Below are 16,726 nucleotides of genomic sequence, written 5' to 3'. Positions count from 1 at the left end.
CCCCCCAAAAACAAAACAAAACAAAAACAGCCAGTGGCATAAACAGTTTTAGCCAACACACAGAGTAATGTGTGAGCAATGCATAGCTGTGAATAGCCCAAAGGTTTATTATTTCAAAAGAAAAAAAGCAACAAAGAAATGAGTGAGAGAAAACACCAAGAAAAAATGCAGCCTGGAAAATAAACAGCAATGTGTGTACACTAAACTGAGAAGGAAGAAATTCAAATCTATAAGAGATTATGTGCAAACACAAAAAGGTTGCAAGAAAGATGGTAAAAAGGCCTAATAAATAAGTACATTGGATCTAAGGAAGTTCTTCTCACTGGTCTTACTGTCGGACTTCATCCTCACTTGTATTGCTTAGTATACAGAATGAGAAAAACAGAGTTTGTTTCCATTGAGATATCATACAACCTAGTGCAAAACAAGTCTCATCCAGATTTCCACTGTTCAAATGCCCAAGACTGGATTGAAGAGACTGGATGCCAATACAAGAGGACAACTCTTCCAAGACAGATGCAGATTTTGACCTCCCCCCGCGCGCACACACACACACACACACACACACACACACACACACACACACACACCTGTTCAGAGGGGCTAGACGGATGATTTTATACATTACTGATGAATGCTAGCGGCCATGTGTACAATCATCTAACACAGTGGTTCTCAACGTGTGGGTCCCCAAATGTTGCTGAACTACAACTCCCACAATTCCCAACCAAAGGCCAATGGGGCTAGGGATGCTGGGAGTTGTAGTTCAGCAACATCTGGGGACCCACACGTTGAGAACCACTGAATTCTAACAGGATCGTATATGAGCAGTAAGATAACCCAATCATTAACTGCAGATCCCTATAAAAAACAGTCCAATCCTCAGACTTCCTGTAGCAGCAGCAGCAACAACAGCAGCAGCAGCAGCAAACAGCTGCTTGGTATGGTGGAACTAAACTTAGCACACCAAAATAAAGTACTTCTTCAAACAATATATAGTTTACCTTGGGTCGAATCTAAAGAGGAGAAGGGAAATTGTTCCTAGTAGTTCCGCAAATGTGTGTGCAAGAGGGTCCACAAAAGTTCATGCAGTTCTATAATAGGCAAGTCCCATGGCATTTCATTATTCTGTTTGTGAAAGAGATTATACACAAGCTCTTGTGCCAGTGTAAGAACCTCTCTGCATTTAGTTTTGCTTTTCTCATGCAACATTCTAGCAAAAGTTCTAAAGTGGGCATTCTGTGAATGGCAGACACCTTTTGCATGTGGAAGAGCATCTTTTGATTCAACATAGTTCCATAAGAATTGTGGCTACTAGATAGGGTTTATATATATATATATATATATATATATATATATATATATATATATATATATATACACACACACACACACACACACACATACACACACTATAATATAAAATATAACAAAATATATATATAACAAAAACTTCATTGAGGATAGACATAGCAACTGCTTTTACCCATGATAGCTAAATGAAAAATTCATGCTTACCTCTTCATATCAGATGCTGGGAGACAAACAACATTGTGGGGGTTGTTTCCTTCATGTCCAGCATCTGGTTGGCCAGTTTGGGGACTTAATGCACCTTGGTGTGATCATGAAACTAAGTTCTTATAATCTTATGTTGCTGGTTACTGTGCTAGTAACTATACAAGAAACCATAGCAATACATCAGCACTACAGGAACGTTGCAGTGGTCATACAAAAATACAGCAGGGCAAATATTCAAAACTGAGAGCCAGTGCCTATGCTCTTGAGATAACTGATATCTTCAATTACTGATAAAGAAAACAAATTTCCATATCTTGGTATACTCATCATGAACTTCTTCTACAAATATATGCATACATGCTAATACCAATATGATTCCCATTTGTTTGGCCATCTAAATATCCAAATGTTTCTGTTCAAAAAATGAATAGTCTATATATATTGTGATACATATTGGTGGATATATGATTAGGATATATACTGACTGATATGGAGTATAGAGTTTATAAAAGAGAAAATGTTTAAACCTTTTAATCCTTTCTTTGATTTTAACAAGTGTGCTGACAGAGCACAGAAAAACATAAAACCTTTAGCTTTTCACAGTTACACATTGTTCACATATTATTACGTATGTGTAATTCAAAGCTATTTGTGTTATTGGTCTTATATGCTAGAGCTTTGCCTTCGGATTCTCAGAGCAAAGGTCAGAAAGGAACTGCCATAAATGGCTTTCACTTCTTTAGTGTCTGCATGAATAAAGCAAGATAATTAATAGGATAAGTTAATATAGAATCTCAGGATAATTCTATTCTTCTTATGATATGAGACTTCTTCCTCATATTTGTCTTCTCCAAATAAATGAATTTATTAGTTCATTTACCACTTGCAGTATTTAACATGCTCACCTAGATGAGGTGGTCTTTATTATGAGCAGTGAGAGAGAGAACCCCTAAATTCTCACAAATTAAGGCCAGAATATGATGTTATATTTAGAAACTGGAAATATACTTTCAAGTGAAAGAAAACTGGTAGTGGAGCAAGTGTATGAAACCAGCTATTATCACAAATTTTGTTAGTGGAAATAATTTTTAAAAGAGCACATTCCATTCATTGCACAATCGGGTGCAATTCCCATTAAATTAATCTGTGCAAGCACCACTGAAATGACACAGTCATGCTCTAATGCAGATCCAAACTTGCCATTCATGTCAACAGTACTTGTGGCAGAGAATTTCCCAGTGGATTGTGCCCAACTGCAGATATAAGATGAATCCTTCTTGAATAGTTGGATACATCTTACTTTTCACATACACCCCAGAAAACCTAGATCATAAAATCAACTAACTCTGGTAACACCATTTGCCCTGAATCCCAATTTGGAAGCTCACTTAACAGAGAGATGCACATCAAGGTCAGAATCGGATGATAAATATGATTGACCTCTTATTCTACTGGCTGTATCAAATATGCCATCAAACCTAAACTGGGATGTCTTACAAACATCTGTCACAGGAAAACAACTAAATGATACCCAAAGGATGATGTGCGATTGGTTTATTATTATTATTTATTTATTTTACATTTATATTCCACTCTTCCTCCAGAGCGGTGTACTACTTACTTAAATTTCTCCTCACAACAATCCGGTGAAGTAGGTTAGGCTGAGAGAGAAGTGACTGGCCCAGAGTCACCCAGCTAGTATCATGGCTGAATGAGGGTTTGAACTCAGGTCTCCCCGGTCCTAATCCAGCATTCTAACCACTACACCACGCTGGCTCCTTGGTTGACTCTGCATTACGTAGGGATTACTAGTCTAAAGGTTTTTATTAAATATGAAAGTTTAAGATTTGTATTATAGGTGATAAGACCAAGAATGCTGTAAAAGTGAAAAAATATGACAACAGTATGCAGTACATCACTGGCAAGATAATTATTTATATAAAAAGTTGGCATTCTTTGGACTGCCAATACATAGCGGATGAAATTCATATATTCAAAGGAGACATAATAATAACCTGTCAGCTGGTGGTGATGGATATGTTTTTAATCCAAATGGCCACAATCTTCAGTCTACCTGTCACAAAGGGACAGGAAAAATTGGAATTTTTCTTTCATAATTCTTAAAGTTGAAAGAGAAAAACCTAGAAGCATGATAAGTGGATCATTCCAGTGGACAGATGGACAGGCAGTGCTATAAAATGAGTAGCACAGTGCCTTCACTAATGCTGTTTCCCCTCGTTACACTCTCAAACCCTATGACAGGCACAGATTCCCTTACACAGAGCATCTCTGTATTATTAAAGTAACAGCCCCACATTTTAAACAGACACTTAGAAAAATATAATTAGAACATCTGAAACTGAAAGGAAAATGAACCTAGAGACGCAAGTGGAAAAGTCTTCTTTAGGCATTATTACTAGCCCTTCATGGTCACCTGTGAGGCTTTCCTTCCTAACTTGTGTGATAGCAGAATGACCTGTAGTTTTTCAAACTCATCCACTCAGTCTGTGCTGAAATTTAATAAAATGCATCACTCATGTCCAATCTGGAGAAAGGACAAATCTCACAAGTGCTCACTTTCTGTCACATCCTTCCCCCACCCCTCCACAAACACAGTCCATGCCTACTCCCCACACTTTTTTCCTCTTACAGGGATGACATTGTCTATAGGGAGAAAGAGAAGAAGAGGGTTTTGTTTCTTTAACAATCATATTAACTTGGCAAGAATATAGGCAGACTGACCTATAACAACATGGCTTTCAAAACAACAAATCTTCATTTTCCCATTTGTATTGTGGCAATTTCATTATACATTCAACAAATTTACAGTAAGAAGATGTTCCCCTGACAAATTAATCACTTCCAAGGCGTCTGATCCTATAAATAAAATACTACCTCAAAGGGTGGGGGATCAGCTCAATCCGTTGATTTAACCCATCTTTTGAGGAACTCGTCTGAAACAGATTAAGTGATGTAGAGGGGCCATTGTGTGCATCTTCCAAAGCCCTTCAGAGGCTGCAATTTTTCAAGCATTCCCAAAGCATGCAGGATTCTTAGTGTACTGCACAGACTTTATGCCTGCTGAGGAAAGGCTTCCCTACTGTCAGGAAAAGACAGCTGAAGTGTGCCTCCTGGAGAGTCTCACACTTCACTAAACTAGTAGGACTGTATTTCCACAAAGTCTTAATTTCTCCAACTGACTTTGCTTGTACAACTCCACCAACAAACTACTTGATTTGTTTGTATTAGATTAGTATGAATTGCTTATGGGTACATATTTCTTCTGGCCTTCTCATCCTTTGCCAGATCTTTGTATTTTAACTGGTCTCACAATTGGACAAAATTGTTTCATTTTCTGAACTTTCGTGAAAAGTTTAGAAAATGAAACAATTTTGTCCACCTGTGAGACCACTCGTAATTTTTGTCCAGCTGTGAGACCACACCTAGTTTTTGAAAATGTATTTGGCGATTACGAAAAGCAAGGAACTTTGGAAGCATTAGAAATGCAATATTTCTTGTTATAAACCACCCAGAGACGTACGTTTTGGGCGGTATAAAAACATGTTAAATAAATAAATAAATAAATATGAGGAAGGGAGCAAAGCAGATAATATCCATGCTATCCCAAACCAGTTCTTCTATATGACTCATTTCTCTTGCTGGACCTCTGGAGAAAATGCATCATGCAAGGTAATACAATTTAAAACAATACAAACTTCACTCCACCACTCTTGTTCTTTCTTCCTCTGTCCCTTCATTTGAAGATGGCTAACTTCTAAGCACTAAAAGCTACATGATACCTTTATTAAACCTCACCTTAATTTGCCAAGATTGGCTAGTATTTGCATGTGTGTCCATGTAAACACACATACACACAAGGTTCTTGTTAGAATTTCCATAAATATAAGAGCCTAAGTTCTAAACCTAAGTATTGTACTTTAAAGAACTGGTTGTGCAAGGAAGTTCCTTGTGCCCCCCAAAAGGGCAGCTCCTGTATCCTCTTCTACAAAAAGCCAACCATATCAATCTTCTTACCAAAATATCCTGACGCACCTTAAAAAAAACACTGTAAAAAACATCTGGACAGCAGTCTTTACTTATTTTCCTTTCTCTAACAAATGCTACCCTGCCTCATCTTTCCAAATATTAACAAATGAGGGGAAGTGCATGTCATTTATGTGTGGAATGGAGATAATGGAGCACTTTGTCTAACATTCAGTAGTGGCATGGATCCTATTTATCCTGATAATTAATAAATAATGCCTTAAATAGACACATTAATGCTATCAGACATCAAAATTAAAAGCTAGCTGTAACACAATTCTAGCTGACTGCTTTAGCTTATAAATAGTGCTTCATCTAAGTTAAAGTGTCATTCACAGCTCAAACATACTTTTTGCTGGTAATGATCTTATTGCTTAGAATGGGAGTTTTTTAAAAAAATACATATTGCGATAACTTGCCATTTGTTTCTGTTCTAAGCTACATCTCTGTTTCAGAAGGCTCTTACACCTTAATTATTTGCTTTAACTTCTGTCAGAGATGTCATTTAGACCATCATGTTTTCGACTGTAAGTTCCTTGGGACAGGGAGATCTATTTAATGGTTATACTACAAAGCACCAGGTGCTGTATGGTACTATAGAAATAATATTATTTAGAAGCAGGTGATGCTCCTTACTATAAAACCACTGGTGGACATCTTGACTAAGGAAAAGAAGTGGTGCTTTTGAAAAGTCCAGCTAACTCAGCTCCACTGCTGGCTCAGAGCTGGGAGCAAATTCAACAACCTCTCCTCCTTCAGGAAGCACTTTTCATCATCCAAAAATATGTCCTTGAGGGCATAAAGCCACCAGGGACAAATTTTGACATCAGGCTTATTTTGACAGAAGGCTTATGGGAGATGGAAGGCTGCTGAATTTGTACACACACACGACACAGATCCTATGCAGCATTAATCTGAAATGCTTCAGAGGCACTGGTGATGCACCAGTGTTTCTCCCATTGTTTCATTCGGATATAACTCACTCTGTTTAGATGGCTTGAAGCTACTTGTGTTCTACATAGGAACACACTGCACAAATGAGTTAGAGAAATATCATTCTATTTTCCAAATGTCCACAGTGAAGGAAGAAAATAAATGTCTAGCTTCGGTGTTATAAACCCAATCTCAGATATTCCAACACAGAATGTAAGGAATATAGAATCCTTCAGTTTTAAAGAAACGAAGTGGATTATTGGTTTGTTCCACATGTCAATAAAATGATTTATTATCATATATATTCTACTGCAAGTACATGATGTTGACCTAATAGTAGCTGCAGCCTTCTTGGCTTAAAAGAAACACAAAGAGGGTTTTGCATGAGAATTGAGCTTAATAGATTTGACAACTAACCTTAAAGAATCCAATCCACTCAAATCCCTTTGAAGACTGAATTTCATGCAAATCTTAGAGAAGTAGCAAGGCGGCAGGTGAGATCTCAAGGTGCTGCTGGGTCCCTTTCTTCCACAGAGAAAGCCAGGCCAAACAGGGATACCAAGCCCTTCTCCCTTTTCAAAGATTCATTTTATGAAGTTCTGCTTTTTTGCTAGGCTCAGGAAAAGTCAAATAAAATTAGACTAGGATGGAGACTGCTGAGGAATTGAAAATAGTTCCCTCTCACGGAAATGTGACACCTGGGCTCTCTCATTTTGTGTGTCATAAAAATTGCATTAAAATAAAAGTTTCATATCTATTAAAAAATTGAAGAGTCGTGTTTTTAAAAGCATCACAGATAATGCTAATACGCCAAATATACACAACAGATGCTTTTCTTTTGTAAAATAATGCATGAGAAATAAAGATGACTAAGTCATCCAGTGCGTCTTGCTGAAATTTAAAAGCAGACTAAAGAGATTGCACTTACCTCTTTTACGTTTTGCAACTGACTAAATAAGTACATTGGTATTTTCTTTCATCAACTTAAAAAGTCCAATACCTGTGTGTGTGTATACACAGACACACTCTTAAGTATATACATAGATAGATAGTGCCATATATTTGAGGCTTATTAATCAGTTTTTTGGGGTGCAAAACATACACATTTTAATGCACTAGACAAGGAGATAAAATACACGCTCCCAACTGAATTCCCTCTTATAGTAAGCGTGGCCATGGCTGCCTCAAAACAGCACATGATGGTGCATAAAGTTCCCAATACATTAGAATACTTATAAACTCTTGGTTAACAAAGGGCACCAAATGCTCTTCAAAGGGAAATATTTTACTTCTTCTACATTAATGCCTCTCAGCATTAGATTTCATCAGCTTCACTTAGGCTCAAAGTCCCAAAAGATTCTCCTCCTGAAAACAGGCTATATTTTATGGGCAAACCAGGCTGAGAGCTATCTAAATCTAGATAAAACTCATTGGCTTGTAATCTTCACAATCATCTATATATCTAAATCTATATGCAAATCAAATGCTCTCATGCATTACGGCATTCCACAGCACCCGGGAGGGAGCGAGGCTCTTGCTGCCTCTCTTAACCCACCCTAACAGCCCCCCACCTTCTATTTCCCTTTATTTACACTAGAGGTACCTAAATAATTCACATTGCCTTCTTTTCAGGCTGAATGTTCTGTGGAAGCTTGCAATGAGCAATTGCAGTAACCAGATGGACACATGAATGCAGCAGGTGGGACAGATGGCAGACCGCCCTGTCTGACGCTGGCTGCCTCAGCTTGCACTGCTTTTTCCTTCCAGGTACATTATCATCAGTGTAGCAGAAAGTGGTATGCAAGAAGTGTGTGTGGGGGGGGTTGGGGTGGATCTATGTACAAAACTACAGGAGTTGGTTAAATAAATGGCCAGCTGCTCACTTGCCTTTTCTAACCAAATGCGATTCTTTTCTAATCCTACCAAAAGTGCAGGTCCTCTCAATGGAGCTTCCACTCCCAGTGCTTTTTTACTAGCACATTGCTTAAGAACATAGGTGTGAAATAAGAGGGAGTAAAACAAGACCCCCACAAAAGCAGGAGAATTTACCAAAACAGCTGATGCTTTTGAAACCGAGCAAAAACACATCCATGCTGTGGTTTCCAACTTTGAAATACATTTCTCTGTTTGCAAACCATTATGCATGCATTCTGTAGTGTCAACTGATCTCTCAGATAACTGTCCTGGGTTTTTGCCTGAAGCCATATTGCTTGTTACATGCAAACCCCAACTCCCCACAGTGACAGTTTTAGGTGCAGTAGATTTAGCCCTCACTTTCAGCTTCAAGTACATTACAAAGGAAATTTTATCAGCAAAATTTTGGCATCTTAAAATGCAGTGGAATCAAAGGGTAAGGCAATACATACAAATTATCTTTCTTGATATAATGGAAATGAACATGTACACATGCCCATGCTCTGGCAACTGACCATTTAGATTATTTTCTCTATCAAGTCTTGTCCCTTGGTCATTCCTTAAACTGCATCAGTGGTACCATCCATTTGTCCTTTCCTCAGAAATTCATGCCTTTGTCGTCTTCCAAAATGCACCCGTCTTCCACGTTCACCAGTGTAGCCGTTAGCTGCAGTACTTCCTCCAGTTTTTGAGATCTGCTTTACTGAAAGTGGACAACATGATACACAGTCCTCTGTCGCCAGAGGGAGGGCTGTGGACGGGTGCGTGTGCACAAGCAGCCTTCAGCGTCCCTGCACTGAAGTCTACTTTGTGCAGCCGTCTGGGAGCAGAATGGGAGGAGGGAGTAATTTTGGTGTATCTTCCTTCCCTCCTGAAGCCCTTTCCAGTTACAGAAATCTGTTCCTGACGGTCATGGAGTCTCTCCTCTCCCCGCTCTGCACCTGACCTTCAGTGCAGGCTACTTGTGCACCTGCAGCCACCCTTCCAGCGATGGAGGGATGTGCATGCCAGCCACCAACACCTAAAAAGCTCTTGGATGCTATCCAATAATTATGCAGTAGCAACTTCTCCCACATTCTTGCTTAATACTAAATCCAGTTTGCTTATTTGTCTCCATATGAAAGTGAAAAGGTGCATCATAATTATTGCAGAAAAACAGAGTTCATTGCAAGAAGCATTGAAATAATATGCAACTTAATATATGCAATAAACATGTTTTGGATTCCAATAGGGACAAGAACTGATCCAGAAGGAAATAGTGTCTGTATAAGACTAGTCTAAATCAGAAATAACACAAGGAAAATATGAACTCAAATCCATTTTTTGTTTCATTTGTTGAAATCTGTAAGCCATTGTGAAGATGGGAGGGGGGAAGAAACCAGTGATATCCTATCAAAAATTCTTGGTGTATTTCTGACCTGGCACAAACAAGGTTCTATTTAAGATCTCGCGAGACAGTCTGCTTTCATAGGATTTGCAGACTGATTTTGAGGCCAGAGGGGTTAAGCAGTTTGGATAAGCTTCAGATAAGCATGCAAACTTCTATACTCTTATGACCACTGGTCAAGACTCTGAATCTTTAAAGCTTTGCCCATCATTTATGCTAAGGTATAAAAAGATGGAAGAATTTAGGAATTATTTCCTCAGGCTGCAGGAGGTAGTTGGTGACGGAAGTTAATGCCAGTGGCTTTTGCAGTGCATACTATGCAGTATGCAAGCTGTCAAGTGCCACACAATTCTTCCTAAGCTGTATGCTTAATGCAAAAAACAAAACAAAACAAGATTGATTTCTTTTCTTTTCTTTTTTGGACAATGATGTAAATGAAACATCGGGTCAAACTCTGTCTGAAGTTTGTTTCAAGCTTTATATATTATATATTTTTATTTATTCATTCATTCAATTTCTACACCGCCCTTCCAAAAATGGCTTAGGGTGGTTCACACAGACAACAAACAAACAAGATGGATCTCTGTACTCAAAGGGCTCACAATCTAAAAAGAAACATTAGACACCAGCAACAGTCATTGGAGATACTGTGCTGGGGGTAGATAGGGCCAGTTACTCTCCCCCTGCTAAATAAAGAGAATCACCACATCAAAAGGTACCTCTTTGCCAAGTTAGCAGGGGTTGGCAAATTATTATCTCCTTTAGGATAATAAAGGAGGTTCTTGCAAACAAATTAGGCCAGAACTGTAAATCATTTGATACAAAAGATATTAAGGTGCAACCGGACACAATGTTGCAGCCAGACATGATGTTGAGAGACCAGCGAAAGGATCTCTCACAGTGGTTGTTGGGGTTTTTTCCATAGATAACAGGGAGGACCTCCCCAGTCAATTCAGATTTTAATCCTTCCCCCATGCCATTTCTCCCCATAACAACTGCTTCCTCCAAGTGTTTGGCCCAATGAGAGGAAAGGCCCAGGGAGGAATAGGACCATAGCTCAGAGGCTGAGCACAGCATTTCCAGGTAGGGCTGGGAGGAAAGATCGCTGCCTGAAATTCTAGAGAGCTGTTGCCAACTAAAGTAGCCAATCCGAGGCAGACCATCTGACTCCGTATCAAGCAGCTTCCTACATTCTAATTTAAAAATAAAGTTGTGCCCTCGAGTCGGTGTTGACTCCTGGCAACCACAGAGCACTGTGTGGTTTTCTTTGGTAGAATACAGGAGGGGTTTGCCATTGCCATCTCCCGCGCAATGTGAAATGATGCCTTTCAGCACCTTCCTATATCGCTGCTGCCCAATATAGGTGATGTTCTAAAATACAGACACTTATAAGTTCACCCTGAAGGACAAATCTCTTACTAGATAAATGAAAAAGGTTAAAAACCTCTACAGTTGCAAACAAGCATAAGGGCAAAACTACAAGTAACATTAAACACATGCATTTGTAACTAAATGTTTTCTTCCACTGTTTGTAAGCCACTCAGAGGTTATAGGGCAGCCAAATCAATAAAGTTATTAATACAACAACAACAACAACAAATTGTGTGTGTGTGTGTGTGTGTGTGTGTGTGTGTGTGTATAAAGGGCACAGGCAAAAAAAGCACTAAATCACCCTTCACTGCACACCATCCTGCAGAGCCTGTTTGGCTTATGTTTTAAAGATAAAAGGAGGATTTTTGGTCCACTTCTGGGTTAAGCATGTCTTCTAAAGATGTGCTTAAGGTCACCTGGAGTTGGGTCCTTAAGATTCCCTATAGTACTACTCATTTGTTAAAATACTGCAGGAATCCCAACACAGCATCCCTCCAGTGGCTGTTGCTGGTGTTTACCTTATGCTTCTTTTTAGATTGTGAGATCTTTGGGGACAGGAGACTATCTTATTGATTTATTCATGCATTATTTATTTTTCCATGTAAACTGCTTTGAGAACTTTGGTTGAAGAGTGGTATATAAATATCTGGAGGAGGAGGAGGAGATCTGATCTCAGAATGTCTGCTGTCATGTCTAGTTTACCCCTGAGGTTACACAGAAATACACTGGGACACAAAAGCAAATAGACTATTTTCTTCTAGCAATGCAAACAAACAACCCCAAACCCCGCAACAAATTATCAAAGTGTGCATCCCAGTGTGCAATACTACTCAGCATCTAATAACTTTGCACTTACTGCATAAATCTGAAGCCCGTGTCTGTTAATATAAGGACTGCCACATTTTGCTTAAGTCCTATCCCTCTACAAGGGACCTGTGAGTTCAGATTAGTTGTATTTCTTAGCTATTATGGATGGCTGCTGTTCGTTCATAAACAAAATTCCATCTCATGATTAGACTATAGATGGTCTGGAGGGTGTATCATTAGTAACTTCTTTCTCCATTTCCAGGGTTCCTTTCTTGAATAGCTATTTTTCCCCCAGAGGAAAATGTCCCGTGAATTGTGTTCTAATGAATCAATCTAGTAACCCGTGTTTGAGTAACTACTCGAAAAGTTGAATGACAATCTTATGAAAAGCATTTGATGCCCCAGTAAAAGATCTGCACAAAGAGGGAGAGTCGGTGACACAGAGTTCACTTCTGAGTCAGAAACAGGCCACACATAGGTCCTGGTTTCATTAGCCATTGTGTGTAAACTAGCTTTCATAACAGTTATGTACACAGCTCTGAGTTGTCAAGTCACAAAACCCTGTTTAGAGACAAATACACTGCTGCTGTCAGCTGATGACAATTTTTAAGTTGTTGAAAGAATGCATTGCGATGAGGTTGCTCATTTAAGACATGTTTACTATAGTAAATAAATATATAGGCTGGGGTCCAAGGGCTGCTAGATTACTTCTAAGCACTCACTGGAACTTTTCTGGCTCCCCCTCTCCAAAACAGTTCACTCCCCATGGTTCTCAAAGAGACATTCATGGAAATTAAGGAAACCTTCAGTGCAATATCCAGTACACAACACAATGGACTGCAGCCACAAGCAAAAATCAGTACTGGCCTGTGTGCATCTGGAAGTGCTTTAGGGGTTATTTGGAACTCAGCCACAGTAAATACATAAATACAGAGTATTTGCATTTCTACTCATAAAAATGTGCATACAGGCAAAATCCTGTATTTGTTAATTCAGATTAAAATTACAAGTATTTCACCTAGGATGAAAATGGTTGAACTATCCATTTCAAATCTAATCATATAAAGTCCGCTCCAGAAGGGCAAGCCCCCGCCCCAGACAAGCAGATTGCCCCCCTACCCCCACCCCATTCTTTTTTAAAAATCCAATATGTGGGACACAGCTAGCCCAGCCATAAATGCATTTTGTCCCTTCTATGCTCCCCCCCCCCGCAAATTTCAGGTGCTGCCACTATATGCACATATTCTACTATCTGAGTAAATTAGTTAAAAACCCAAATAAAATCAATACAAACATATATTGGTGGAAATAATCTCTTCTGAAATTGACTTTCAGAAATTTCCACCCCAATTCAGAAATTAGTGCGTGCTCACAGGACTTCCATTTATTATAATGGAGAGATGCAACCACTCACTTCCAACACCTTCAGGGCGTGGCTCCTTTGCCCCAGCCACAATTTGAAAAGGCACAAGGCCTTCCCAGCAGCCATTGGCTGAAGGGTTTCAGGAGCGGGGCATAGGCTGGCCAGATCAGCGTAGCCCAGCCTTCCATCTCAGTCCATTCTGAGCAGCAACCCCCGCCGTCCCGTCCCTGGGTACAGTGGGGGTTCTTTACTAGTCGGGGGCCAGGTAGGAAGTTTTTGCTCCCCTGTGATTGGCTTCTACCGGGGGTGGGGGGTATTCACCTACCTCTCACTGTTACCCATTGATAGTAATCCCTTCCCGGTCACAACAGTAGGCACAGTGCAGTAAATGTGGGCAGTGCAGTTTCTGGTGAGCACCTTAAAGCAACGCATTTGGCATCAGGAGTCATCCTTGGCAGTCCTCAGAAGCTCCACGGCTCAAGGAACGCTGGCCCTGGAGTTACTCCTGCCTGCCAAGGTTTCACCCTCTTTAAAGGACCTCATGGCTTGAGGGGGGTGAGCTCAAGGCAGGCTGCTTTGACATAGGTTGTCCAAGATGGCAGCATTAACCACAGGGTGATGCTGGCTGGAGCCAAGTTGTATCACCCGCTCTCTGTAGGTGAATTCAACTGGGATCAGTGAATAGTGAGCTTCCACGCTGTGGTGTGTGTGTGTGTGTGTGTGTGTGTGTGTGTGTGTGTGTGTGTGTATAGAGCCAATCCTCCTTTTCTTCTTTCTGATTTTATCAATTAAGTTGTGGCCTATGTTTAATTCCATTTAAGCTCCCGTGTCTTTATTGGTCTGGGTGCAATGAGTCAATAGCTCCTTCCACTGAAATGAGAAAAAATTGCAAGGGAGCCCTCTGTATGTATTGCCCAGACAGCGTTGCCAACTAGGGACTTCTATAGAGGACATGCAGCTATTTGGGGGACCAAACAACCTTTTTTTGCATGTGTTGTGGTGTCCAAAGTTCTGGGGAGCAGCTGGAACATTTTGTCCACTCAGAACACTTTGCTCTCCTGAGCAACTTCTCTTCTTCCATCTCCACCCCTCCCATTTCCTACTGACCATCCATCCAATAGGGAAGCCAGATTGGAGGTTCTGCTTCAGTGACAGGTTGCAGTGCCACGTGATGCAGGCAGGAGCACAGATAGGTGGGCCCCGCAGGTGCAGCTTGTGCCCTTCATTTGGCGGCAGTGAGGTTAGCAGTTAGCTAACTCACTTTACTCAACAGCTATGCCCGCTGAGTAAAAAGGCACCTTTTAAAGTGGTGAATCTCTTCTATTTCTCATGGAGGGAGCAACTGGCCCTATCTAACCCCAAGGGCTGACGCAGGTGTTACCTTGTGTTTCTTTTTAGATTGTGGGCCCTTTGGAGACCAGGGAGCATCTTATCTTATGATTTATTTTTCTTTGAAAACCACTGTGAAACCTCCTGTTGAAATGCCATGTATCAGTGTTTGTAGTCATAGAGCACAAGCAGCGAGTGGGAGACTGTGTATATACCAGCATGCAAAGAGGCTAGCTCGGCAGCTAGCTGGCTGCTCTGCCTAGAATCAAGAGGTGAAGTTGCTGGCTTGGCTAGCGAGAGCAGGCTGGGAGGAGGACCGAGGGCTGTGTGTGTAGTAAACCTAACCAGGAGATGAATTTATGGTTCAGAAACGGGGGCCTTGAGAATTCTGCACCTAGACAACAGACTGAGCAGACATACAGCTCACCTGGCCATCAGCATCACAGTGGTGAGCTGCATTATTATCCAATTTTTATCAAAATACACATATATAATACAAATAAACATATGCAAATTTTATACCAATAAACCTATGCAGATTTTATGCAAATAAAGGCTCCTTTTTGTGTGAAAAGCGTCCTCTGTTTCCACTTGTTTGGTGGTGGACATCGACTTTTTTCACCCTCTGGACCTGGCAACGCTATGCCCAGAGCAAAGTGCTGGATAGGGTGAGCATGTTAGAATCCCGTGGTAGTGCAATTACAAGAAAATAAAAACATGAACAAAGAGCTTTTAGGTTACAAAGAATATTATCGTGACTACCTGTACAATTTCACAAATCCTTCCCACACATTTTTTGCAATATATATTTTAAATGGTATTTGAGGAATAAAATAGATATAACATTAATAACATCATTTGACCTTGTGCAGAGGGCTTTCCCCCCATGTACACAGCAGTGGCAGGGGTAGGAGGTGTGCAGAATTCATATCCACAGTGAGCACAAAAGGTTAAAATCTCTTTTCCCTCTACACTGCAGTCCTGCACCAGATCAGGGCCCCTGGTGCTGCTATCTACATTTTTTAAAATATGTAGGGTCAAACAATATAAATACCATCATATCAAGTTTGGCTCCAAGATATGCATTACTTTACTTATTAACTAAATTGTTTCCAATTTTTGCATGAAAGAAATATAGAAGTAGACCTTAGGCTGTCTTTTTCCAGACGGACACATGTGAAAACTTCACTTTAATATTTTTTGTAGGGAACTTTATTCACAACCATACATAAATTTGAAACTTGGCACTGTGTTTTTGTAGCCCTGCTTTCTACGTTCTGGAGAACAATATCCCCGGGTAAGCAAGGAGTAAGGTCCTTTGCTCAACTGTGCTATTAAAATGCACTAGTTTTCTTCTTCCAAACTACAAATATATTTACATGTGACTGTCATATAATATAGTATATCCTGAAAGACAGCAGTTTGTGTACGATGCAATCCTAAGCATGTGTCATTGGATATTAATTCCGCCAGGTTCAATAGCTCTTACTCCAAAGTGAGGATGCATAGGATTGTAGCCTTAGTTGCACATTTCTATCATAAATGGTTATATCTTCAGAAGACCTATGATAAATAACTGATTATATTTAGAATTACATGCGCAAGCGTGAACACACCTTAATGCATGCATGTGTGCACACAAAAAATAGGGCAACTTTGTATTTGAAAAATAATTCTTAGTTCCTCAATGCCATTTTCAAAAAGCAGCTGAAGATGTTTCTGCTGTGTGAGAAAGGAGCTGTACTTTTAAATTAGCTATATTGAATCTAGATACCATAATTCACCAAAGTGCACAGCTGCCACAATTGGGGTCAGAATTTCAAAGGCGCAGAAGCCCAGCATCCCCTACTTTTCTCAATGGGAGCTGCAGGGTGCACAGCAATTTTGAAAAACCTAGCTGCTTTGTTACCAAACACCTACACAAGATAGTGGAGTGTTTTCCAAAATCTATCCCTATATTCAGGTGCTCACATGAATGGCGGGGTGGGGAGTCTGAAGTTATCAAGAAACCTGACCCAGCTTAGAAATTCATGTGCCGAGAGGAAATTACATTGAATATT

At 40.0% G+C, this 16,726-nt stretch overlaps 1 protein-coding gene across 10 annotated transcripts in view; it reads right to left on the bottom strand.

Moving 5' to 3' along the window:
• Positions 1-16,726, bottom strand: part of ESRRG (estrogen related receptor gamma) — a 767,139-nt gene that overhangs the window by 255,944 nt on the left and 494,469 nt on the right. Inside the window, exon 1 of one of the 10 annotated variants that reach the window (XM_053309113.1) lies at positions 8,925-9,060. The exons of the other annotated variants lie outside the window; for them this stretch is intronic. The gene's annotated coding sequence lies outside the window, so the exon portion shown is untranslated. Of the gene's footprint in view, positions 1-8,924; positions 9,061-16,726 lie in introns of those variants that run through there. 10 annotated transcript variants of the gene reach the window in all.

The sequence above is a fragment of the Hemicordylus capensis genome, chromosome 1 (assembly GCF_027244095.1).
Source record: "Hemicordylus capensis ecotype Gifberg chromosome 1, rHemCap1.1.pri, whole genome shotgun sequence".
Lineage (NCBI taxonomy): Eukaryota > Metazoa > Chordata > Lepidosauria > Squamata > Cordylidae > Hemicordylus > Hemicordylus capensis.
This window is presented reverse-complemented; position numbering and strand designations above follow the sequence as displayed.